At 41.5% G+C, this 26,427-nt stretch overlaps 1 protein-coding gene across 12 annotated transcripts in view; it reads right to left on the minus strand.

The window, feature by feature from the left end:
- Nucleotides 1–26,427, minus strand: part of LOC106080789 (myocyte-specific enhancer factor 2) — a 400,014-nt gene that overhangs the window by 352,973 nt on the left and 20,614 nt on the right. For all 12 annotated transcript variants that reach the window (XM_013242349.2, XM_013242347.2, XM_059368465.1 and 9 more), the window contains exon 2: nucleotides 9,551–9,581. The gene's annotated coding sequence lies outside the window, so the exon portion shown is untranslated. The remainder of the gene's footprint in view (nucleotides 1–9,550; nucleotides 9,582–26,427) is intronic.

Raw genomic sequence — 26,427 nt, forward strand, 5'->3', positions numbered from 1 at the left:
GTAGTTAGATGTTGAATATCCAGATCCAGGAACTCTGCAACTGTTTCTCTTGTAGAGAAACAGAAATGGTTCAAGAATATCCAAAATATCAAAGCAAACTAAAAGGATTTTAGGGGTTTAAAAGAATTCAAAGGGTTGTTGTTGTTGTAACAGTGTCTTGTGTTCTTTCTATCGTCTGCTTGGTATTGCTGAATATCCTACACTCTGCGACTAAGGTGGGTGCGTCCAGAGGGATCTGGGTCTGGTTCGAGTGGATCTGACTGGGATGTTACAAATCTGTTGTTAGATGTTGAATATCCAGATCCAGGAACTCTGCAACTGTTTCTCTTGTAGAGAAACAGAAATGGTTCATGAATTTCCAAAATATCAAAGCAAACTAAAAGGATTTTAGGGGTTTAAAAGAATTCAAAGGGTTGTTGTTGTTGTAACAGTGTGTTCTTTCTTTCGTCTGCTTGGTACTGCTGAATATCTATAAACTCTGCGACTAAGATGTTGAATATCCAGATCCAGGAACAGAAATGGTTCAAGAATATCCAAAATATCAAAGCAAACTAAAAGGATTTTAGGGGTTTAAAAGAATTCAAGGGGTTGTTGTTGTTGTAACAGTGTGATGTGTTTTTTCTTTCCTCTGTTTGGTATTGCTGAATATCCATAAACTCTGCGACTAAGATGGGTGCATCCAGAGGGATCTGGGTCTGATTTGAATGGGTCTGAGTGGGATGTTACATATCTCTTGCTGGATGTGGAATATCCAGATACAGGAACTCTTCGATTAAAATGGGGTGCGTCCAGAGGGATCTTAGTCTGACTGGGCAGTTACATAGATGCTTAGTTCCGTTAAATATTCAGATTCAGGAACTTTGCGACGAAAATGAGGTGCGTCCAGAGGGATCTGGGTATGACTCGAGTGGGTTTGATTGGGCAGTTACATAGATGCTTGGTTCTGTTGAATATCCAGATCCAGGAACTCTGCGACTGAAATGGGGTGCGTCTAGAGGGATCTGGGTGTCACTCGAGTGGGTCTAACTAGGATGTTACATAGATGATTGGTTCTGTTGAATATCCAGATCCAGGAACTCTGAGTCTAAAAAGGAGTGAGTCTAGAGGGATCTGAATCTGAGTTGAGTGGGTCTGGCTGGGCAGTTGAACAGGTGACGTGTTTCATGTGGTCTCTGGTCAATTTCTTCAGGTGGCGGTCGTTCTCCAAGGGCCACATTCACCCGGTAGCAATGCACAGAATCTGCTGCCGTGTATGCATGAATATTGTCTAGACCCGCATGATATGCCGCTTGATCCAGAGATTATCTCTCGTAGCGCTGAACCTATGGCTCTAGATCATGTAGATCCAACTTAAGGCATCTGGACGGTGGATACTTATCCACATGATGACGATTTGAATGGTCCCCTCAAGAACAGCCCAGAAGATATTGCTTGGACAACATGTCCAAGTTTCACACGGATAGGATATTTGTCGCCTGATGAAGATGAGGAGACAACCCGTCGCAGTTTGAAGAGCTGCATTCTAACAGATCACATTGCTGACGAAACCACACTGGCGCGGAATAACTTACCACAGGCCGGTCAAATTGCTTTGTACATGGTCAAAAACTCGGTTGTTAAAAACTCGAAGTGCTGATCAGAATCCTGTGTCTTATAGAGAACCAGAAATGTGTTAGAGACACCAGTTGTCAAAATCCCTTAGAATTGCATAAATCCCTTAGAGTTGTAGACATTCCTCTGAATTGTAGAGATCCAAAAGAACTGACGAGAACCCGTAGCATTGTCTTAGGCCTGTTCTTTAATACCACGACTGTACAAAAGAAGATGTGTGGTTCAAATTATATTTTGCATGAAACTTTTGTAGCATCCCTCGTAAGATATCATAGTACTATGAAGAATCACAATCAATTTGCCCACTACTCATAAGTATACCCACACCATTGTAGTAAAGTGCTCTATCTGTACATAAGTTAAACCAGACTTTAGGGTGGTTATCCAAAATGTACTTTTTAAGAAAACAAACAAGTTTCCTGTTTAAGTTGCACGTGAATATGAGTTGCCGTGGCATGTTTGAAAGTGATTGATAAAATTCTCCGTGCGAGAGAGTTCACGACACTTATCTCGACTCACGAGCATATTAAAACTCATGCAAATAACCAAGACTACCGAGAATAATTATGACTCGCGGCAAACTCACGATTTGCGAGAAAATCACGCCTCACCAAATCACAAAACCCGAAAAATTCACAACTCACCAAAAAACAAAAAATTTGACTAACAACTGAAAAAAAGTCTCTCATGAGCGTGCGTTAAGTTACCTAAAAGCTTCCAAAGAACCGTGAATGTTTTAAGAAACCGAGAACGTTGCTAGAAATAGAGAATTCTAACAGGAACCGGAAAGAATGCAAGTAAACAGAGAGTCCCAAAGAATCGCACAGGTAAGGAACCGACCAAGAACCCCAAGAAACTCGACGTTGCCATGAAACCAGGAAGATTTCGTGGAAACAGAAAGGTTTCCTGGAACCAGGATAGTTTCCAGGAACCAAGACTGTTCTTAGGCCAGGTAGCCCCCAGGAACCAGGAAGGTTGCAAAGAATTAGGAAAGTTCCCAGGAATCAGAAAAGCTCGCAGGAATCCGAGATATTCCTAGGGATCAGGAAGATTCTGAAGGGGGAGGAAAAAAGTTTTCAAAGAACTTGGCAGTTTACACAGAATCAGGAAGGCTCCAAGACAATAGGAAGGTTCCAAGAACACTGAAGATTTCTATGAAACTTCAAAGGAAAAAAGTTGCAAGGAACCAAGAAAGGTTGCAAGGAACCAAAAAAGGTAGCAAGGAGCCAGAAGGTTCTGAGGAAATGGTATGAAACAACAGAAAAAGGTTACAAGCTACTGAAAATGTTCCAGAAAACCAAATAGGTCCCAGAAACCAGGGAGTGTTTCAGGAAACAGCTATATTTAAAGAAACCCAGAAAGTTCCATGGAATTATCAGGAAGGTTCCAAAAAAAACCAGGATGGAACTAAGAAGGTTCTAAGGAACCGGAAAAATTCCAAGGAACCGAGATTATTCCAAGGAACCGGGAATACTCCAAGGAATCACGAATGTTCCAGGGAACCAAGGAACCAGAAAGGTTCCGAGGAACCAGAAAGGTTTCAAAGAACCAGAAAGGTTCCAAGTAACCAAACAAGTTTCAATGAACTAGAAAGGTTCCACGGAACAAGGAAGGTTCCACGGAACAAGGAAGGTTCCACGGAAGTAACCAGGAAGATTCCAAGCGGGAATATTTCAAGGAACCAAAAAAGTTTCAAGGAAGTAGAAAGGTTCCAAGGAACCAGGAACCAGGTTCCCATTAAACAGGATTGTTCCCATATAACAGGATTGTTCCCATATAACAGGATGGTTCCCTTGAACTGGGAACGGTAAACCCAGGTAAATCACAAGGACAATTCCAAGGAAACAAAAGAATTTCATGAACCATGTTCGAAGGAACCAGGACAGTTCGAAGGAACCAGGAAACAGGAAGTTTCCATGTAACCTACAAGTTGTCAGTGAACCGAAAAAGATCCAATGCCCGAAAAGATTCCAAGTAAACGGATAGGTTCCCTGGAATCTAGAACCAGGAACCAGGAAAATTCGCAGGAACCAGGAAAGTTCGCAGAAACCAGGGAGGTTTCCAGGAACCGTGAAAGTTTCCAGTAACCAGGAAGGTTCCTAGTAACCAGGAAGGTTCCCAGTAACCAGGAAGGTTCCCTGGAACCAGGAATTTTCCCAGGAGCCAGGAACGTCCCAGGAACAAGGAAGGTACACAGGAACCAAGATTATTCCCAGGAACCAAGATTATTCCCAGGAAACAGGATGTTCCCAGGAAATAGGATGGTCCCAGATAACAGCATGGTTCCCAGGAACCAGAAGGGTTCTCAGAAACCAGGAAACAGGACAATTCCAAGGAACCAGAACGATTTTCAGGAACCCGGACAGTTCCCAGAACCCAGGGCGATTCACTGGAACAAGGACAGTTCGAAGGAACCAGGACGGGAAGGTTCAAAAGAACCGGAAACATTTCAAAAAAACGATAAAGTTCTAAGGTACTAAAGAGGTTACAAGGAATAGAAAAAATTTACAAGGATTCCGGAAAGTATCAGAGAGCCGAGGAGGTTTCGAGATACCGTGATGCTTCCAGAGAACTGTGAAGATTTCAAGGAAACGGAATGGTTTCAAGAACCCGAACCGAAAACGTTCCAAAAAACCTAAAAGGTGCCAAGGAGCCGAGAAGCTTTCAAAGAATCGGAAAAGTTCGAAGGACCCAAAAACGTTCCAAGGTAAAGAAAATGTTTCCAGAAACCGAAAAGGTTCATAGGAACCGAAAGCGTTCCAAGGAACTGAAAACGTATCAAGGAAACGTAAACGTCACAAGGAAACGAAAACGTCCCAAGGAACCGAAACTTTCCAAAGAAACGAAAAGGTTCCGAAAAAGGCTCAAAGAAACGGAAACGTTCTAAGGAACCAAAAATATTCGAAGGATCTGAAAAAGATTCTACAAGATCCTACAACCCAGAAACACTAAAAATGCCATGTATGTCGAAAGGGACAATATAGGACTCAAATGAAAGTTCTTTGAAAGTAGAGTAGATATTCGTAGAGTAGTTTGGGGGAATGCCCCAACCCCAAACGGACATGTGGGTTAATCGGGACAATATCAGGCTCAAATGGAAGGTCTTCTCCAAGTATCCACATAGCCGACAAGGTTTGGAAGAAGCGGAAGATTCCGAGAAAAGGTTCGTAAGATCGGGAAAGTTCCAAAGATCAGGAAAGTTGCCAAAAAACCGGGAAGGTTTCAAAAATCGAAAGTTTCCAAAGACGTGGGCAAGTTCCAAAGACCCAGGAAGGTTGCGGCCATATGTCTGGGGACCGCTCACTTCCCCGAAACCCCAAAACTGCCTTGTAAGTCGATGAGGACAATATGGGACTCAAATATGAGATTTTTGGAAGTTAAGGGAAAGCAGAAGGTTAGAAATAATCAAAATGGCTCCAAGCAACTGGGAGGATGCACATAACCGACAAGGTTTAGAATAACGGAAAGATTCCGAAAACAGGTTCCAAGGGAAAATGAATGAAGATGATTCCAGGTAAATAGAATGTTCCATTTAAACGTGAAAGTTGCAACGTACCAAAAGAAGTTTCCAAATAACCGGAACGATTTTAAGATATCGACAGTTCTTTTTATCTTCTTTCTTAAATGGAGCATGAATGATCAATAAATACATTTCAATACGTTTCACCCTAATGTATGCGCATGTCTTATTATGGCATGCAAGTCATAAAAAAAATAAAATAGCAAAAAAAAACAAAGATAGAACCACAACTATTGAGCTTTTTCGATTAAGTTCACTAAACCCATTTGCCCATCTTCAAGCGGACAGACGTAGAGACAGACAATCACTCATTCACACAGGCCAGCAAACTGGCCTCCAAAACAATCAGCAATGACCAACAATGAAGGCAACGAAGTTTGTTTACGCTGACGTTGATGATGAAGACGCTAATGGCTGTGATGATGATGATGATGATGATATGGATGACGAAGAAGATGGTGGCTTTCTGTGCTTTGCCATGATGTGGTGGGAGAGGTGATGGTGATTTTAATGATTATTGGCTTCCTATGGTCGTTGCTAGTTGGCATCACACAAGCTTAGTTGAACTTGTCTTGATATCTTCAGCCGCACTCGTTGTCTCTCTTGGTATGCCTGCCCAAGTTCTCTATTCTCGTGTGTGCTTCCATCGCTACCTCATCATCATCACCAGAGTGCAATCCCCTTTAAGTGGAAAAATGTTTTGTCGATGTTGTTAATGTTGTCGTTTTCCCTTTCGTCATTGCCTTTTTCCTTTGTCTTCTTGGTCATTCTTGGCCTCTGTACTAGGAGATACACTTCTTGTTATGCTCTTTCTGCTGCTCCTGCACCTGATCTAAGTGCTAGTGAAACTAGTTTCAAGGAACTTGTATCTGTGTTTTTAGTATATCCACTTGCATTTATGGATCTATTTTTGGAATTGCGTTCTAATGAGCGGTTACTATTTTTAGACAGGAGGAGAAGAAAAAAAGTTACCGGTTTCATGCCGGCAAATGAGGAAAAAAAACAAAGAAATGCTATGGAATGGCTAAGGTGGCTACCAATTACCACAAACTAGCTGATTTCTGGTGTTTGTACACACAGAAAAAATTGGGGTTTTAAATGGTTAAACAAGTAACTATCGACGATGTTGGAAATATCACTGTCGAGCCTAACTGACTATCAGAAGAGGGACCAGTTGCTTTTTAATCGAAGATATATGATATCGATTTCAAGACTTCCATCTCTGGACGAGATCAGATCTGAGACAAGTTTCTGCCGGTAATATTGGAAAGGTCGCGGACCTGAGGACAAACCCAAGAAAGACCAGTCACTTTTCACAAGAGAATATAAGATACCGATTCAAGGCTCCCATCTCTGTATTGACGATACTGTCGAAATAGGTTACGCTGGTTGGATTGCCGACAAACCCAAGGAAGAAGAACCAGAACAATACTTCCGTCTCTGGACGGGACCAGACCCCACGCAAGTTTCTGTCGTTAATCTTGGAAATGTCACTGACGAGTGGAATGTGTTGAGTACAATCCCAAGGAAAAAGGGGCCATTTGCTTTTCACTCGAAGATGTAAGAAACCAAATATAAGCCTCCCATCGCTGGACAGGTTGCGATCCGAGACAAGTGGCTGTTGACGATCTTGGAAATATCACTGTCGGACTGTCAAAATGGGCTTCATGGAATACGAAGAGTATAAACTAATGACAAGTTTCTGTCGGCAATATTGGAAAGGTCACTGACGAGGCTGTCGAAATTGTTTTGAGGACAAACCCAAGAAAATCAATTATTTTTCGTTCGAATATATAAGATACGGAATTAAAGGCTCCCATCTCTGGATGTATGATGCTGTTGAAATAGGTTAAGCTGATTGGGTTGTCGAAATCCCCAAGGAAGAGGAACCAGTTTTTTCACTAGAAGATATAAAATATCGAATTTAAGACTCTCGGGATCCGTAGCTAGGCTAATTTCTGTCAAAGGTCTTGGAAGGGTCACGAACGAGACTGTTGAAATCCGAATCCGCTACGAGACGTATCACTTTACGGTTTTTATACAAGGTAAAAATACCCAGGCCTAGGGAAAAAAGGCCGAAAGGCACCGTGCGCCTTCTACTCTTGCAGTAGCATGGTCGGTTAAAAATGGGGAGTTAAACCGAATATCATTTTCGGGCTATGCACAACCATTGCGACCATAATGCTGACATATGAGGTACAGGTATATTGGAAGGGTGTGTATAGGACCTACCAGGGAGGTCGAGAAGGTTCAAAAACTGGCCTACTTCAAAATCGCGGCAACGTTTAGATACATACCACATACAAGTGATGAATTTAAAAACTTTATTCAAAAATTTTCTACCAAACTCAGGCTGCGGGAAATCGTCATGCTGAAGGAGGTGAGGGACGTTCAAATTTCATTCTGGATACTTCAGTTGCGAGAATAGACTGCGGTCGGTCTCAAATCAAGGAAGTCGAAACCTAGCCGTTCTTCAGGATTTGCTTTCCTTTAAAGGAGAATTGGAAGTCAGATGCTGTGCTTGAGGACTATGACATCTTGTTCTTCACTGATGCCGTCAGCAATGGGATTGGAGTCTACTCCGATGCATGCGATATCAGTATATAGCTGAAATTGTCAAACAGCAATCTTTGTCATAACTATAGCCGCAAGTAAAATTTTGGAGAGATCTGTCATTTTGCAATTACATGATTTATGTAGACAGTGACCTTCATCACTGTGAAGCAAAGTAAAATTTGACCGCCAACAACACTCAACGCATGGGTTCATATCCCAGCGATATCTTGATATCGCTCTAATATCAGAGCAAATCTTTTCTTTTATCCTTTTTATTGCCTAATAAGAGGTGCCGGGAAAAGAATTCGACAAATGCAATCCATGGTGGAGGGTATATAAGATTCGGCCCGGCTGAACTTAGCACGCTTTTACTTTCGTTTAGATTTTTCGATTTTTAGATTGTGTCCCACTGAGCATTGGAGCATTTCTTATGACATTGTCCAGCTTTTGCGGCTAACAGACACGGGCACTTAGATGGCGAACAATTAGCGACTTGGTGAGTACCTTGAAATCCCGATATAGATTTTTTGAGGTTACGTGTTAGAATTTAGAGCGCACAACAAGCCGATCACAGGCTTCGGCATGGGGCTGATTATTATCCGCGCCCTAACCTAACCTAGGCTACATATCGCTTTTGATGGAAAGTTATGAGCAACGAAGTAAAAAAAAATCCTTCAAATGCCTTATGTTCCCATAGGTGACAAAACGGTTTTGCCATCATTACTCCTATTATCTGGTTGTGTACTTAACCGCAAATTCAAATGAATTCAATAGCCATGGAAGAGAAAAAACTTAACTCTAGCTCAGCCACTCTTAACACGATTCATAGTTCACTGTTGTAACCGCTCAATAATAACCTATGTATGCAGTACATGATTGATTAAATCCAGAGTTGATTCTTGGCTGGAGCAAAAACGAAGTTGCAATTTAATGCAAAATATATGTAGGGCTTAAAAGTCCACACGTTTGATGGGTTCTGTTGGTGTTTTATCGAGTAACTATATGATGGTACAATTTTGATGTAGTAAACCAACATTCTATCCCAAGTCATGATAATGGGAAGGTTTGCTTGTTTGGTATACTCATTGCTTTTGACTTGGCTTTTTTTGCCGCAGTTAAAAACAGTTTTGTTTTTGTTTTAACTTAAAAGAAACATACCACAGCAACAGCATATTAAAATGCATTCTCTTGTAAATATATTCTTTTATGTGGCTTGTTGTTGTTATTGTTTTTGGTCTACATGCCTTTGTTGTCGTATATGTAACCAATATACTGTTTCTCGTTGTTGTTGACTTTTTTCTTGCTCAGTTACATACAGAGATTTTGATATTGAGTGCAAGACAAACTGTGTGTGTGCGTGTGTGTGTGTGTCTCTTGTATTGTACTCGAAGAGCATGGTTTGGTGGGCTGGTTTGTGGTTTTGCCAACCATGTCAATTCAGTATTGATGGAAATACTACAACAAAACTTACATAGCGTGTAATGCCCCCTGCGTTCATATGTGTGCGTGTGTGTGTGTGTATGATTGGCAGTATAGTGACGTCAAAACCTTGAACTTGCTAAATGTGTCGCTTGGTTAGGTGAATAGTGGTGAGCTTCTGCTTCTTGTCTTATGACTTGGGGCGTGGGTAAAGTGAAAGCTCCATTTAAAATAAATGATATGCATACCTACATGTAGTTGTATGCGTACATTTTTGTCGTTGTATTTTTTTTTGGTACCGGCTACTAGTTTGGAGTGCAATTGGAAGAAATATAGAATTGTTTCAGGTGTAAATACCCAATCATTGATTATAGCAATTAAGAGTTAGGGTAAATATAGTTGGTTATGCGGAATAAGAAGATTTTTTTGTAGTGATCTACTTACCTATGTCTATCCGAAACCGTTCTTAGAAAATCTGGAAAGAAATAAACATAGCATTAGCTTCATTCATACTTAGTATGGATAAAATAAAAGATGTAAATAAATTGTTTTTTTTTTTTAGTAAGAAAAAACTTGTAGAAGCGCTTTATTGTATTGCACAACACGGTAAAAGTGCAGAACCTCATATAGAGGTACACTCTCACCACTCAGGTCTCCCGAGAAACAGAACACTGTAAAACTGCCGGAAGAAAATGGAAAACTCTTTTTGCCCTTCCAAATAACTCGCGAAGACCGATCCATGTCGCGATTAGGGACAAATCGCTCGCGAATACTCTGGCCCATAAAAGGGCTCCACGACAACATCGTAAGAATGCCAAAGTAACCAGAAAACATATAAGCGACGACCTGGCGTACTCAGCTATCAAGGGCCAACGCAGCTCAGAGGTAAATATACCGGCCTTAGTTCGAACCCCGAAGTGAGCTTAATTTCTTCAGGTCCAATGGGAGGCGGTCGTTGTCCAAGGACTACATTCACCCTACAGTGTCTGCTTGAATGTTGTCTATACCCGCTTAATCTAGAGGTTCTCTCTTGAGCGCTGAACCTCACTCTCTAGATCATGCAGATCTAACTTAAGGCTTCTGAGCGGTGCATATCTATCCACAAGATGATGATTTGGATGGTCTTTGCGATAACAGTCCAAAAAGTATTGCTTAGACAGTAACTACATGCTGTCTATCTTCGCACTGAAATGATCTTTGTCTCCTGATGGAGCTGGTCCGCATGAGGCATTTTGACAGATCTAAATATTATTCCACTGCCAAAGAGCTGACGAGACCACACTGGCGCTGCTTAGCTCACCACTGACCGGTCAATTGCTTTGCACGTGGTCCGCAAGGTTTCTTTGTCTACACCTGCCGGCAAGTGACTTGAGGACCTTGTTTCAGATATGGGAGGTATAGCGTTTATATGGGAGGTATAGCAGTTGATGGACCTATTTGGACGACATCGGGTAGAGTTGTTGAAAGTTATAACAAAACGCCACGTGGAAAATTTCAACAAAAACGGATATGATTTGCGCCCTCCAGAGGCATAAAAAGTAAACTCAGGAGATCGGTTTAGATGAGAGCTATATCAGGTTATGAACCTATTTGGACGATATCTGGCACAGCGGTTGGAAGTCATAACAAAAAATCACAGGCAAAATTTCGGTAAAGAATTGCGCCCTCTAGAGGCTTCAGAAGTCCAATCAGGAGATCGGTTTGGATAAGAAGACCGGTTTGGCCCTTTTACAATCCCAAAAACGGAGGCCACCGTAGCGTAGAGGTAAGCATGTCCGCCTATGACGCTGAACCCATGAGTTTGAATCCTGGCGAGACCATGGGAAAAATTTTTTTACAGGTAGTTATTCCCTCGTAGTGCTGGCGACATTTGTAAGGTACTATGCCATGTAAAAACCTCTCCCCAAAGAGAGCGCAGAACGCTGTTCGGACTCGGCTATAAAAAGGAGGCCCCCTCATAATTGAGCTTAAACTTGAATCGGACAGCACCAATTGATATGTGAGCAGATTGCTTCTTTAGGACTCCATTCAGGGAGCTTTGAGGAAGCTCTCCAGATAGGCGAGGGCATGCGGGTTTGGCATAAATCCCAGAAAGACTGACCTGGTTCTTTTCACCATGAGAAGAATGTGGGGTGTTTTGAAGGGACCTGTCCTGGATGGGCTGGAGCTACCACTCCTTTCAGAGTCCATCTTGGGTGTGATTCTTGACCAAAAACTAAGAAGACAGGGTCAAAAGGGGAATGAACACATTCTAATTCTGCCGTAAATCGAAAGGAAAGAGTTGGGGGCTGAGGCCGGGAACGATGCACTGGATGTTTACGGTGGTCATTCGTTTGTTTCACTGTCCAGCAATTGCAAGGAAAAGACACGAATCCTGGCGACCATCAGAAAATTTTTCAGCGATGGTCTTCACGTCCTAATGCTGGCAACATTTTTGAGGTAGTATAGTATATATAAAGAGGTTTCGAACAGCGGCTCGGCGTTCGGACTCGGAGTCCCTTTTTTGGCATAAAGTATTTCCTGGAAGGTATTCTTCGAAAAGGACAACAACATTAATGATACTGCTGGCATGAAGTTTCCCTCGAAAACTCAAATACGAATCCAGACATTGGTGGACGACATTGGCAATGGTGCAGAATGTACGGAGAACATGATATGGGCTTTGATGAACATTTTCCGAATGGGACAGACGCAGGCCACCGTTGCGCAGAGGTTAGCATGTCCACCTATGACACTGAAAACCTGGGTTCGAATCCTGGCGAGAACATCATACAAAATTTTCGGCGGTGGTTATGATCTCCTCATTCTGCCGACATTAGTGAGGTATTTTGCCACGTAAAAATTTTTCCCCAAGAGATGTTAGCGTGCCGCAGGTTCGGACTCAGCCATACGAAGGAGGCTTCTTATTATTGAGCTTAAAACAACTTGAATCAGACAGCGCTCATTGATAGGTGAGAAGTTTTCCCCTGTTCATTAATGGAATATTCCTGGATTAATGGAAGGATCCTGGATATGAGGGGATTCCAGGAAATAAGAGTGTGGACGAGTGCGCCAGGAAGGGTTCGCCTGCGCCGGGCGGGCCAACAACCGGTCTTGCCTATGTGTCATTTGTTGAGCTACTGAACACAGTAAAGGGGATGGCCAGGGCGGCGTCGGTGGCCAGATGGGACCCGGTGGATGATTGCCGGACTGCAAAGGCGCTCTGATCGGTCATCGACCGGACGAGGGAGTTGCTGGCGTTCGATAAGAGCTCGACGAGTACCTTAACAGGGGTCTTAACCAGGAACTGTGGCATAGGCCTCGTGGCGGCGCGCATGGGGTAATGAATTCTGTTGTAGTTGCCTCAATGAGGATGAGGAGGAGACTGTCGAGCACTTGCTGTGTTCATGTGCGGATTTGCAGGGACGTAGGCTCTCCTTTCTGGGGAGCCGTTTCTTATGCGATCTGGGTGAACTTCCGAACGTACCTCTGGTAGGTCTCCTGAGATTTGTTGGTGGAACAGGATGGTTCTGACGGGGGGTGCCATAAGCTCCGGCGTAGGTACATCAGTTCTTGGATGGGGATGGGCGTTCTTCACCCCCCACTCGAACTCTCTTTTCCTCCTGTTTTTCTTTTATTTGTGTATAACCTCTAGTCCGAGATGCCACTTCAGAGGAAGCAGGGCTATCTAGTGACCCATCTGCCCGTCATATTCACAGTATGCCGAAGATAGACATATACACTCAAGCGTAACGTCATTCCTACCGGAAACTATAGAGCGTATAGTAGACACCATGGTAAAGTAAAGAATACCGAGCGAATTGGCCAAGTTAAAGCAACTACGCTATGTTGCAGGGAGATAATAGGAGAAGATTGCCCTCAAAAAAGGTGGTGCAAAGGACAGAAGAGTCATTTGAGGTCAAAATCAAGAAAAAGCAACACACATTTGTTGAAGGGAGATAATAGCAGAAGATGCAAAGGAAAGATGAATTATTGGAGGTCAAAATATACACATTTGCAGTGCACATTGACATCGGAAGAGGACGTCCAAACTTATCCAATCCTTAAACCAGTATAAATTGGATCAAGCTTTCAGAGACTGGAAAGCCATATGCTAATGAGCAGTTGAATAATCTTCGGCTCACATGACATTAAAATAAGAGACAAAGTATTACAGGGCCCATTTTTATCATATTTTATCATCACTCCAGTGAAACGGTCGTCTGAAAACTCTCCACGATGAGGAATTTTAACCAATCTGCAGATCTTCTCCATTCTGTTCGGTTGAGAGGTTCTTGGTAATTTTTTGCTTATTTTTTTTTTTAATGTTTTTATGTCCTTTTGCATTGCATGCGGCGACCATAAGTTTAGGTGTTGAACACAAATAGGAACCTATTCTTTTCCCCTAATGCCTGCTGGAACCTTTTACGATAATTGGCACTTCCCCCACCCTGCTGCCTAGGGACTCATTACGAAATTAATTACTTCATTAAAATGCCTAACAACCTTTGTCCAAAGAAAAATTTTCACTTGGGTGTTTTTCTCGTTTCGTCTCATTTATAAAATTCCTTAGCAAATTTATTGAGTTTTCCTCCCCCCCATCCATGGCAACCGTATATATGGGCAGCAGACAAAAATAATAACAGGATAACAACTGAACAGCTTACACAAGTGCTTTCGCATGAAAGGAAGGAAGAAATGAAGGAAGCTGCCAAAAGTGCACAATTATGTGATAATAAATTGCCAGCAGCAGAGGTATAGGGGATATGACAGTTAAAAAAAAAAAACAACCAGGAAAGATTTTTAAAAATCTCCCACAAAAATCCATCCTCTTGTTCAGGGGGAAACGGCAAAAATTCGCATGATACAAAAAAAAAGTGAAGAATCAACATGAATAAAGAACAAGAAACTTTTAAAACGCGCACAGAAAAATGAATCTGGGCAATAACAAAAAAACATTTTACCAATAGCCAGTTCTCGGAAAACTAGAAGAGAAAAGCACCAGCTAAAGCAAAAAAAAAATGGCCAATAACAAAGTGTACAAAAATGCACAGTGTTTGATGGGACAGTTGAATAGATTTAGGATGCTTTTGAAAGGAAAGAAAAGAACAATTTTCCCAGCTGCTGGTACCCGATAGTGGTGGAGACGAGGAACCAATCCTTGATGATGGCATAGAATGTAGCAGTAACCTGACTAAAAAATAACAAGGCAGCAGGAACCGAGGGATTACTAGCTAAACTATTTAAGACCCCGGAGGCAGCACGCATCAGCATTAGCTCGTGTGATTGATCTGGCTAGAAGAACGCATATCCGATGATTGAAACTTCAACATACTAAGACCGCTACTTAGTCTACAAGTTCGTTCAGTGGAGTTTTCATGTAGGGCGTTCTTCCCAGTTATGTTAGGTTAACTGGAAGGTCTATCAATAAAATGAACTCAGATAAATAAATGGCGAAAAAATGTAATGAGACTATCATATAAGACTTTCGCATGATATCAGATCCGGCAACGAGAAAAGAAGGCAGGCTGTGCACTAGTATCCAAATAGACCAAACATGATAGAATGGTCTCCCCCGGAAAAACAAAATCCGCCACCCAAATGAGACGAGTGTGCAAGATTCCTATATTGAGGATTTCATAGTGTGGACTTACGAAACCCTTCCAATACATTTGCAAAGTCTCCTAGATCGTAAAAGTTGTGCAATTCATAATTAGAGAGAGTCTATGGTCCTGCAGACCTGGACAAGAAGCAACAATTCGATCGTTTAATCCTACATCTACATCAAGACAGCTTTAACAGTAGGTTAGGTTTGGGTAAAAAGAGGGAGCGGAGATAAATCCACCCCATGTCATTATGGACAAAGCTATTGGGTTGCCCAAAAAGTAATTGCGGATTTTTCATATAGTCGGCGTTGACAAATTTTTTCACAGCGTGTGACTCTGTAATTGCATTCTTTCTTCTGTCAGTTATCAGCTGTTACTTTTAGCTTGCTTTAGAAAAAAAGTGTAAAAAAAGTATATTTGATTAAAGTTCATTCTAAGTTTTATTAAAAATGCATTTATTTTCTTTTAAAAAATCAGCAATTACTTTTTGGGCAAACCAATAGTAATCGGCTTGTTGCGCGCTTTAAATATCAAAAAGTAGCCTTCGAAAAAAAAACAGTAATTCTGTGCTACTAACAAAACCCCTAATTGTTTTCCATACCACGCCCTGTCCTCAGTTAAGTGACAGTGCCTGTTAGCCGCAAAAGCCGGGCAATGACACAGGAAATGTTCCAACATCTCAGCATCTTCCTCACATGACCTACACCTGCTATCATCACTCGCTGCACCGATTTTGCATAAGTGAGCTCGTGCTCCCCTGTCCCGTTGTATTTCCCGTTGTGAAACCGAAACTTATACTGACCTCCTTCTTACCTAATTTCAGTAATAGCCTCGTCTTCACACGATCTGGAACTCCCTATTGGACTTTCGTCGTCCTATCGATGGTTTTATTGACCCACAGAGTTACATAGGCGCTCTTTACTCGGGCTATGTCGCCCCAAAAGTCTTCGGGCTAACCAAGTTCACACCACACCACCTCACGCATTTCGTGATCGCCCGGATCTTCGCCTGCAGGACCGTATTATGGTCAGGCAGTGGGAAAAGGATCTCAGTCCCTGACTTCACAATGTAAACCCCAGGCCCACTCTGTCCTCTAGCTTTGATCCATCCGTATAACATGATCATCCAGATGGCAATACTAGAGTTCCGTCAATCCAAGATTGTGCCGCTGGCAACAATGTCTCACACTCGACCTCACCTCAGTTGTCGTCTCACGTATCGCTCTTCTATTCCTTCAAGGCTTTCTATCATCATTTTTCTCCATTGCAGTCCTACCGACCGTTTCGCTGTTCCACAGGATTGCGTGCGCATTCGTCGCCCACTCCCTTAACCCGGACTGCGTCGACCCGAATGGCTTCAGGTTAACCAAGTTTATTGACGGCAGTCCTCTGGCCTTCACCACCAAATCGTCTGCCTTTTTATTCACCATTACTCCGCTATGGCCCGGCGCCCAAACGATGCGGATTTTGCCATCCTCAGAGAAGGCGTGTATCTCCTTCCTACACTGCAAGACTGTTCATGACCTTACTGTCCTGGTTGTTATTGCCCTTATGGCAATTTTACTGTCCTTAAAGATGTTCACACTCGACGTCCTCGCGTTAGCACCGCACCACCTCACGCATTCCGTCATCACCCAGATCTCCACCTGCAGGACCGTATTATGGTTAGGCAGTCGGAAAAAGATCTCAGCCCCTTGCTTCACAATGTAAAACCCAGTCCCCCTTTGTCTTCTAGCTTTGATCCATCCATGTAGCATGAATTTCCAGATGACAATACCAGTAATTCGTCAATCCAAGACTGTGCCTCGCACTCGACCTCAAGTGTCATCTCAGGTATCCGAACCAAAAACTCTTTCATTCCTTCCAGGTTTCCTACCGTTGCACCTCGACTGAAACGCGATTGTGTGACCTCCTCTTTTCTTGTATCCATTCTCCCATTGCCTTAAGTCTCGTGGCTACATCAAACTTAATCTGTATGTCTATGGGTCGGATATCTACAATAGTCTCCAGTGACTCGGTGGGCGTGGCCCTTATCGCTCCGCCTACCCAAGTCAACATGTTCTCTGAACCTCTTTTATTATCCTTATGTTGCACTGTTGCTCTATCACAGTCCACCAAACTACTGAGCCTTACCTTGACACAGGCATGTTGTTTGTAAAGGGTGATTTTTTTGAGGTTAGGATTTTCATGCATTAGTATTTGACAGATCACGTGGGATTTCAGACATGGTGTCAAAGAGAAAGATGCTCAGTATGCTTTGACATTTCATCATGAATAGACTTACTAACGAGCAACGCTTGCAAATCATTGAATTTTATTACCAAAATCAGTGTTCGGTTCGAAATGTGTTCAAATTTTGACAAATTTTGTTCAGCGATGAGGCTCATTTCTGGTTGAATGGCTACGTAAATAAGCAAAATTGCCGCATTTGGAGTGAAGAGCAACCAGAAGCCGTTCAAGAACTGCCCATGCATCCCGAAAAATGCACTGTTTGGTGTGGTTTGTACGCTGGTGGAATCATTGGACCGTATTTTTTCAAAGATGCTGTTGGACGCAACGTTACGGTGAATGAACACATTTCGAACCGAACACTGATTTTGGTAATAAAATTCAATGATTTGCAAGCGTTGCTCGTTAGTAAGTCTATTCATGATGAAATGTCAAAGCATACTGAGCATCTTTCTCTTTGACACCATGTCTGAAATCCCACGTGATCTGTCAAATACTAATGCATGAAAATCCTAACCTCAAAAAAATCACCCTTTATTTGAGCTTGGGTTTTGAGTAGAATGGACGTAATGCTTATAGGCCTGTAGGCCTTTGGTGTCGCATAACTTGCCTTGCCGGGCCTGGGTATAAATACCACCCTGGCCTCCTGGCAGGCTGACGGAGTATATGTAAGTCCTAGGCACGCTATGAAAATACTGACCATATGGAGAGTCAGACAGTCTGCCTTTTTCTGTCCTAACGCCGGAAATATGCCATCTGGTCCGAGTGACTTAAATGGTTGAAAGCTCCTCAAGGCTTCCTTTACCATAAATTCTATTATGGTAAGCCTAAGATCAACCTCATTGTTCCAAGATTTCGATGTCGAAAGTCCCATTTTCATCAAAAGCCTCAACATGTCCCGTATTGTTGCTGCTCTCACTTCCATGTCGCACAGTGAAAGAAAATCGAAAAAAAAACTAGTAAAAAATATGCAGTGTGGAAATCAGACCACAAACGAAGATTGTGGTCTACTGGGTTTTTGAGACAAACTTTTCCATCTTGGCGGTGTCATAATCGCTATTGACCTGTTCGCAAAAAAGCTTCCAGGAGGCCCGCTTTGCCTCTATGATCATATTTTTGATTCCTTGAACCGTGTTTAGTACACATTTAAAAATATGTATTTTTTTGTGACGTGCCCCGTTATACAATCTGCGAACTTCTTCCAATGTTGGGAATAACCCCGTTAATCCAGAATTTTTTTAAGGCTGCTTTCCTTTAGAGGTCTGATGCTTTCAACGCAACTGTTAGGTCATTCGAGTATATTCTAATTCTAATCCTGGCCTTTAGATCTACCGGTGGTCAGATTGCACGAGTCAACACTTCATCCACAAAAAAAAAACAGTTTGGTGCATGGTGCGGTTTGCATGCCGGCGATGTCATTGAGTTATACTTCTTCGTCGAAGATGCCAGTCGCTAGCGTGAATGGACAACCCTACCCCACCATGCTCACTGATTATTTTTGGCTGGCATCGGAAGATATGGACCTGGAACACATGTGGTTTCAACAGGACGACGCCACGTGCCTCACCGCACACGTTACAATCGACTTATTGAAGAGTAAGATGGACTAGACTATTTTCTTTGGAGCTGGTAGAGATAAGAGCCAACATTGAACGGGAAATAGCGACGGTCTCGGCTGAAATGTGTTGCCGAGTCATCGAAAATTGGGGTCAATGTATTAACAGATGCAAACGTGTCCGCGGTGGTCATATGAACGAAGTTGAGTTCCATTCATAAATTTTTTGTTTATACTTGAAGCCGATAATAAAGTTTTAAAAAAAAGTTGTCAAGTTCTTATGTCAAAATTCGTTATTAAGATTACTTCGAAATTTGGGTTTCTTAAGAAATTTGTTCGAAATTAAAATTCAAATCAAATTTCTTCAAAATTTTCTTCTTATAGAAATTTCTCCCCCATTTCTCGTTTTTCGTAGAAAAGCGCCTATAAATTTCATTTTCCCGGAATGTTAAATTTGTTTTTGGCAAGAACACTTATCCACTGTGCGTTATTAAAAACCCGACAACAACAATTTACAACGACCTTGATAAAGAACCCAATACTATGGTTCAAATAACTAGAAAGAGAAACATATCATCATGGCAAAGTCATGAATAGCTAACAAAAAAAAAACAAAAAACTTTTTTGTGTGTTGGGTGGTGGGTGAGGATAAAATTTGAAATGCAGCGGCGAAATGTGTATGCGTGTAAGAGAAAATGGAAAGGCGACAGCGGCAGCAGCAGCAGCAATAACAGCACAAAATAGTTAAACAGAAGGAAGAACACAAAAAAGAATAAAAACGGGTTGGTTTTAATGTGCACACCTCCCCAGTGCGCTTAACAGCACAACAACATTCTTGTTGTAGCAGCACTACATACTAGAAACGTGCAAGGGGGGCCCAACACAACTAGGGTTGAGCAGCAATCAAAAACAACAACAGCAACGACAGCCACACCATCAGTGAAAGACAAATAAAAAGAACCACACAGCTAACTGAAAAGTTGCACGCAACAATTTTACACCATATCATTGGATGAGCGGCGTTAAGGGAGAAAGAGGCAATGTGTAATCACCCCACAAGGTGTGTGGGGTCGGGAGCTTGACGACAATTATGTTTGGTCATAAAAATCGATTCAACAAACACAGACAATACAAATATTAACCAAATGCCATGCTCTTTGCGGTCTCTCTCTCTTTCGCTCACTCTCTTTGACTTTTCTCTGGTGGAGCTGTCAGTTATTTTTTTTTGTTTTTTTCTCGCTCATGTTGGCGCTATTGCTTACTAGTGGTGAATTTTGTTTCAAACACATGCGCCTTCATTTTAGATCTCACTCATCATCAACAAGTGGTTTGTTATGGGGCCAGCTCTCTTGAGTCAACATCAGTGTTGCCAGCTTGTTTTTTTTTTAGAAAAAAGCTAGGAAGTGGAATCTTGAAAATGTTATGGGGCATACTTGGCAATGTTTCATATATTTTAAGATATCAATAACGGCCTAAACAGAATGAGCACGTTGAGGAGCATCGCGTTGAAAAACAGCTCACAAAAGTTAGAAAATTTTGACGAGTGTGTGGCACACTTGAATGACGTTCGGTTGCAAGCGTCAAAGTTGAAGTTTTTATCGTTTCCGCTTTTGTGTAATTTGTGAGCAGAGTTGCATTTTTGCAAAGCGACGCTCAAAACCAAAGCTCAACTCGCTCATTCTGTTTTGACCTTAATGCCATTTGGGCACCGAGGCGTCACTTTTAATGACTTAATTAACAAATCAGCTAAAACAAGTAGAAGCGTGCTAAGTTCGGCCGGGCCAAATCTTATATACCCTCCACCATGGATAGCATTTGTCGTGTTCTTTGTTGGCAAACAAAGGAGAATGGATAAGAATTTCTATGCTATTGCAAATATAGCAGGTTAGGGACCGATTCGGCCTTACTTGGTTTGGATGATGGAGTTTATATTAGAAGTCATTGTGCAAAATTTCAGGGTAGCCCTATTGGGGCCAAAGAAGTAAAATCGGAAGATCGGTTTGTGAGCTATATCAGGTTGTTGACGGATACCAGACCATATTTGGCACGTAGGTTGAAGGACATAGGAGAAGTCGTTGTGCAAAATCAGACAAGAACTGTGCCCTTGAGGGACTCAAGAAGTGCAATCGTAAAATCTTTTTTTATGGGAGACATATCAGACTCTAGATCGATTCAGAGCATTCTTGGTACGTATATATATTTGAGGTCATAGAAAAACTAATTATGAAAAATTGGATAAGAACTGCGCACTCTAGAGGCCCAAGAAGTAAAATCAACAGATCGGTTCATTTGGCAGCTATATCAAAACATGGACTAATTTGGGCCATTTACAATCCCAACCGACCTGAACTAATAAGAGTTCAAATTTCAAGCACCTAGCTGTACTCCTTCGAAAGTAAGAGTACTTTCTACGGATGGACGGACATGGCTAAATAGACTTAGAATGTCAAGACGATTAAGAATATATATATACTTTGTTGGATTTCCGATTATTATTTCGATGAGTTTCAAACAGAACGACGATATTAGTACACCCCCATCCTATGGTAAAGGGTATACAAATTATTCAAACCCGTGTATTACGAGGGTATGTCTGTTGTGTTCACTCTTAGGTCCGTCTGGCTAATTAAGATACCAAAATTTTAACATTCCATTGCGGAACAGGGGCGAACTTCTCCAATATCAATGAGTGCTGTCCGAATCAAGTTCAGTCTCAATGATAAGGGGCCTGCTTTTCAAAGCCGAGTCCAAACGGCGTGCCGCAGTGCAATACCTCTTTGTGGAAAAGTTTTTAATGGCTGCCATACCAAATGGTATAGTACCTCACAAATGTCGCCAGCATTAAGAGGGAATAACCACCGCTGAAAATTTTTCTCGTCAGTATTCGAACCCAGGCGTTCAGCGTCATAGGCGGACATGCTAACCTCTACGCTACGGTAGCCTCCAGTGAGAAAAAAATGCTAAGTTGAAAATCTAAAGAAAAAGTATGAAAGAGTAAAGGGCAAGAGCCAATCCGGCACGCCCTCACGTATGTGCATCCTTGGACCATAGGTCCAAGCTCAACGGAGTATCTATTCGGTGAATGTCGATCAGTTGTCCTGCTCGTCTACGCATACATGACCGTGTGTGTAGTTTTTCATCGTCTCCCCCGCCATCCTATCTTATCCAAGTATCTGAGTAGAGTTCAGATTCGCAGTAATCGTTATGCGGGATTCCCTTGTGCGCGACCATATGACCTATCGCACATTGCCCGTTTATAACTCCCGTAATAGTACCCAGTGACCTATTATCAAAGGCCAGCAGTTGCTTAGTCCTTCTTTGGTTGGCAGTGACACAGTGCCAGTATAACTCCCGTAATAGTATTCAGTGACCTATTATCGAAGGCCAGCAGTTTCTTCGTCCTCCTTGGATTGACGATGGACCAGAGAGTTCTGGCAGTTCACCATCCATATACAGGTTCCCACATCGCCTCCGACTCCGCACTAGCCTACTATATATGTTCAGTATTTAGACAAATGGCACGTATGCAAGACCGATGACTGGTTCAGTCGCAGTGTAGGAGCCCTTTCTGATATATTCGTATTTTTCTCTCATTTCCTGGAATACTATAGCGTCCGGGAAGCCTTGTTAGCGCTTTGTCATATGCCCGGAGTTTTTTCAGAGATTCCAAATACTCCACCAAGCACCTCGACCTCTCTAAGAAAAAGAGGGTGTGATACCCAGGAACTTGAAAATCCATAGGATCTGCATCCTAACGCACCTATACATCAGGGCGATAGAAATTAATGTGCTGGTGCACTGCATGCCTCGTATGTTGGCGAAATGTTACAGGTAGTCTGGGACAGGTAGTCTGTTACTCTCTTCAGTTTACCCACCACATTATCCAGTATGGAAGTCTTTCAGCATGCCACGTTGCCTCAGCTTAAGCGCAACCTTGGTGAAATAGTTCCGAATATCGAAGAGGATAGCTTGTTACATATTGAGTTCTGGAAATACTGTCGTTGCCATAATGAGCTAAATTGTCTTATTATACGTTACCTCATGCTTTTCTCAAAATCTATTCATATTTTTTGTTCCACAATCTTATCATAAATGTGTTTCTTGCAACTGTTTTTTTTACTTCACAATGCAATTGAAAAATTTCAACCAAATTCAATTTAAATTAAATTGGCGATTTTTTGCAAGCGCACACTTGAAAAATAAAAAAATTCTGGCAACACTGTTCACCTTTACTGGCATGCTCTCTTTCCCGGTTTTGTTACTTGTTTGCTTTTTCGTTTTCCTGTTTGTTTCCTAACATTTCTCCGATGTTTATCTTTGAGATATGAGATTCTCTTTTTAATTCAATGGAATTTGTGTCTCTGTGTCAACTAAATTATTTGCGTTTCTGTTTCGTTTTGTTATTATTTTTTCTCCACTTTTCGTTGGCCACCAAGTGGTGAATTTAAAGGTTCTACGGTAAATGTTATGCATGTTTGTTTATTGTTTACCCCGAGACTTATTGAAGTTCTCTAATTTTAATATGCCCACAATCAATAGTAGCGTATCAAAAAAATATTCTGAGCAACATGACATGTGTCTATATTTCATTGAAACTGAGGTGTAAGGATCTTTCTTAAAACAATAAGCAATGATACTAAAAGACCTAATATTAAGCGATTAGTCAAACGTAAGTGAGTTTAGTTAGGTTAGGTTACGGTGGCAGGCTGTAATTAAACTAAGGCAATAATAATTAGAAATAATAGAAGGAAGTATGCCTTTTGGTTTCTTCCTTTATGCCATTCAGATTAAAAATTAATGTAGTGAAGGTGTTTGTTGTTGCCAATTTGTTTGTATAGCTACAGAGGCACCCGTACTTGTACCAATCAAAAGTTTTTCGTCACGTGCACAGAGAAACGATACAAAAGTTTCTGGGAACTTAAGTCATCAGGGCCCAATGAAACATTACGGATATTACTATAGAAAATTTGCGAGCCACCTTGAAACCCATCAGGCCGCCGTATTCACAGCATGTCTAAAACTAACATATACTCCTAATAGCCTGGTGGCAAGGATAGTATTCGTAACTCATTTCAGCAGGGCAGAAGCAGAAGTTTTAATGATATGGCTTGAACATGCACATATTGTCTATGCGGAAGTCGCTCGGTATCTTACTCTTTTGTAGGAATGTGTAGGAATTGCAAAAGGGCCATAGCCTCCAATTGGGTACTTAATCTTCGACTGTCTCTACGAAAGTGTATTTAGACTGCACAAGTGCAGCATAAGAATATGGCAACAGGTCCAACGGAGGTATTGCCTGGGCGTAAATGAGGCTATAAGAACCACAGCGGCTAGAGACTGAAGCCCTCCACACGATTTTCTACCTTTCTTCGATGGGTATTCACATCAAGGCCAGTACGGCAGGCACTACCACAAGACGGAACGTTCTCGAAAGCTTTAGGGACAGAGCAAGTTGAGATACCTGCACGCAATTCAAACTACCTATACTATCGACCGACATGAAAAATTCCACTACCATCGAAGAGGAGAAACAACAACTAGTGCCTGCCTCACAAGTTTATTCAGAGACGTTGACCGAAAAATCCTAAATCTCTCACCAAGAGGCAGAGAACTTAGGTACACTTTGGCAACCATAATTGGGTGACTATAAGACTTTTTGGAAATTTGTACATTTAGGTACTAAAAAAAAGTACCAAAAAGTTACGAAATACGGGAACTTTGTACAGGACGGATTGATAGAGGAAAATTGTTTAAATTTTACTTGAAAGACATCTGGTGCAAAAGGATGAGGGTTAAAAGAAAATGTGGTAAAATAGTACTGGTAACGGGAGGAAACGTACATTTAGTACCGCAATTGGTACCATTTAGTACTTTCATTGCAGATGGAGCTAGAGGTCTGAAATTTGCCATGCAGATACAACTAGGAAATGTGTGATGGGTGACTAAATGATCTATTCAAAATTCGTATATTTTGGTACTAAAATTAGTACCATTTAGTACTTTCTTTAGAGAGGGAGCTAGAGGTCTGAAATTTGCCATGAAGGTACAACTAGGAAAAGTAAGATGGTTGAGTATGATATTTTTACAATTCGTACATTTTGGTACCAATATCGGTACCATTTGGTACTTTCTGTGCAGGTGGAGCTAGAGGGGTGAAATTTGGGATGTAGCTAAAACTTAGAAATATATGATGCACGACTATATGATTTTTTCACATTTGTTACATTTTGGTACCAAAATTGCTACAATTTGGTATATTCCTTGTAGATGGAGCTAGAGGTCCACAATTTGAGATGATCTATGTAAAATTCGTACATTTTAGTACCAAAATTGGTACTATATTGTACTTTCTGTTCAGATGGATCTTGAGGTCTGAAATTTGGCATGTAGGTACAACTAAGACATATATGATAGGTGAGTAAATGTTCTATTTAAAAACGTACATATTGGTACCATTTGATGCTTTCTGTTCAGAGGGAGCTAGGGGTCCGAAATGTGGGATATATATACAACTAAGAAATAAATGATGGATAACTAAATGATCTATTCAAAATTCGTACATTTTAGTACCAAAATTGGTACCATTTTGTACATTCTGTTCAGATGGATCTTGAGGTCTGAAATTTGGCATGTGGGTACAACTAAGAGATAAATAATGGGTGGCTAAATGATCTTTCCACCCTTCGCACATTTTGAAATCAAAATTGGTACATTTTGGTACTTTCTTCATGTATTGTTATTGTTGGTACTTTCTTTACAGAAGAGAATCAATTGTTATACGCAATTATTACTACATTTCATGGTCTTCTAAACTGAGTGCGATACCATAGGTCGGTCACCAGAATGAGCAACTGCAGCCTTTGAAAGAATCGAAAGAGAGTCAGTGAAAATTAGTCTGGCAGTAAATTGAGAAAAAGCGAAATGGATGGAGGCCACCGTAGCGCAAGGGTTAGCATGTCCGCCTACGACGCTGAACGCCTGGTTCGAATCCTGGCGAGACCATCAGAAAACATTTTTAGCGGTGGCTTTCCCCTCCTAATTCTCGGCTATTAAAAGGAGGCCCCTTATCATTGAGCTTAAACTTGAGAGAAAGATTCTTGTTTGAGAGAAAGATTCTTCGTAAAATATATGGACAAGTTTGCGTTATATGGTTCTGAGGCATGGGTACTTGTGAACGTAGACGAGGCAGTACTTGCAGTATTAGAGAGAAAGATTCATTGTAAAATATATAGACCAGTTTTCGTTAATGGATAATATAGGCGACGTATGATTCATGAGCTGTATGATGATGATATCATAGCTAGGTTAGGTCTTTCCAACATTTCGGACGGTATCTCACGAATAAATGCTTCAATGTTGTCTTCCAATGCGTCAATGTCGGTATGGACATGAGCTCTCATATAGCCCCACAAAGACGTTAAATCGCACGATATAGGCGGCCAATTGACCAGTCTTGAACGTGAAATAATATGTTCACCGAACTCGGCTCTCAACAAATCCAATGTTACTCGTGCTGTGTGGCATGTGGCACCGTCTTTTTGAAACCACATGTCAGGCAAGTCAAGCTCTTGTATTTTGGACAAAAAAAAATTGGATATCATCTCACAATAGCGTTCACCATTCACAATTACATTACGATTTGCATCGTCTTTAAAGAAGTACGGACCAATGATGCCACCAGCCCATAAACCGCACCTAATTGTTAATTTTTTTGGATGCGTTGGTAGCTCTTGCAACTCTTCTGGCGGATCTTCACTCCAAAATCGACAATACTGCTTATTTGCGTACCAATTGAGCCAAAAATGAGCTTCGTCGTAATATGAAAGAAGCGTGCGATGAACTTTCTTAACAGAGCACACATTTTGATAATAAAATTTAATTATTTGCAAGAGTTGTTCGCTGGTAAGACGATTCATGGTTAAATTATAGACCAAGCTAAAGATGTTTGACAGT

This window comes from Stomoxys calcitrans, chromosome 5 (assembly GCF_963082655.1).
Source record: "Stomoxys calcitrans chromosome 5, idStoCalc2.1, whole genome shotgun sequence".
Classification (NCBI taxonomy): domain Eukaryota; kingdom Metazoa; phylum Arthropoda; class Insecta; order Diptera; family Muscidae; genus Stomoxys; species Stomoxys calcitrans.